The sequence below is a fragment of the Limulus polyphemus genome, unplaced genomic scaffold (genome assembly GCF_000517525.1).
Source record: "Limulus polyphemus unplaced genomic scaffold, Limulus_polyphemus-2.1.2 Scaffold1101, whole genome shotgun sequence".
Taxonomy (NCBI): Eukaryota; Metazoa; Arthropoda; class Merostomata; order Xiphosura; family Limulidae; genus Limulus; species Limulus polyphemus.
The window spans coordinates 316,164-317,807 of record NW_013666711.1 but is presented as its reverse complement, the minus strand read 5'-3'; positions in this window follow the sequence as shown (position 1 = coordinate 317,807).

The window sequence follows — 1,644 nt, the reverse complement described above, 5'->3', positions numbered from 1 at the left end:
ATTATTCAACATGGGGAATACACACTGCTACTGCGGTGATGAGATTAATTTTTGCGATCATTGCAATTTTCCTTTAACAATTAGAATCTACAATCAAAAGGAATTGATTTACGTGTGACCATTTGAACAACTAGGGCACTAGAACCATGTAGGAAAAGTTGTTTGTATAAAACAGCCACATATCTACTAAAAAGGAGTAATTCAGGGCAAAATGGAATACACAACTCTTCTGGTTAGAAGAAGAAAAATTTTCAATACTGAAGCATCATTCCTATACAGTAAGGTTTTATTACACTAAATTTTTTAACATTTGGAAGTAAAAAAATGCATATTGTAATCCAATAAAAACCACTGTAGGTCTACTGCTTAATGACATAATGTAAAATGCTTTGAATTAGAATTCATGCCACATCATTTCTTGAATTTAACAGTTGAGTTAATTTGTACAAATGTGGTGTTGCAAAGAAAGCGACTTTTTTGTGTATTTTCTATTCAAGCTTTTACAGCTTTTTAACTTACAAAATATGCTGTTAATGTAATAACTTCTATCAGAGTAGCTGCTGAAATAATAATTACAATCAATAATGAATAGTCTTAATTATATGTAACAGGCAAATTACAAGAAGTTACGATGATCATTTTGTCTTAGGTCATCAATTGGATAGCAATAAACTAGTACATTAAAATTAGAAGCATGCATACATGCAATGTAACCATAAATTATTCAACTGTTTTAATTAATAGGATCATTTCTATAGGGGCCTTGTGGTTAAAATGCTTGATTAGCAATCTGAGTATTGTAGGACTGAAACCCAACATGCTCACACTTCCAGCTGTGGGATTGTTATAACGTGACAGTAAATCTCAATATTCATTAAAAAGATTAAAGATTGTATTGTTTAAAAATGGCAGAGGCTATTTTATCATAAAAACTATTATTTACAGTGAAGTGTCAATGTCCATCTTTTTGTTATATTTCAAAGCGGTCAAGCCTTCCATGTGATGCAATTGTACAGCATGTACAAGATAACCATTGAAGAGACTACACTAATGTACACCCAATGAAACAAGTATTTGCTCATTACATTATCAAATGAAAAATAATTTCTGTAGTTATAGAACCATTAATGTTTTGCTACATCATTCAGGAGAAAGTGTATATCAGAATATAAAAGTGAAATAATGATACCTACAAAGAAAAGAGAAAAATCCTGCTAAATACCCAAGGCCAGATTTAGGGTCTTTGGGTGCCCTGGTGCAATTTGTTTTGGGAACCCTTTCCTCCCCACCTGTATTTTGCAGGGTTGATAACTAATCATGTCCATTTAAGTTATTTAATTCTATGGCAAAGCATTTAAACATTCAAAACTTACAATATTAATTTTGTCCAGTGTCAAAAACTTACTTTTTAGTAGTATATATATATAGTAATGTCAATATATGGATGTATTTGGCTAAGGATACTTCTACAGTAGGTGTCTGTGACTTGGTGGCAATAAATTCTATAATCAACAAACAGCACGCACTTCACTTGTTTTTAAAATAATGTATATATTCGAAACAAGTTTAACGTATTGTTGCGTCAGCGAGGTCACGTGACTAGTATCACGCCACATCCTTATAGAAATATCCTGTTCCTTCATG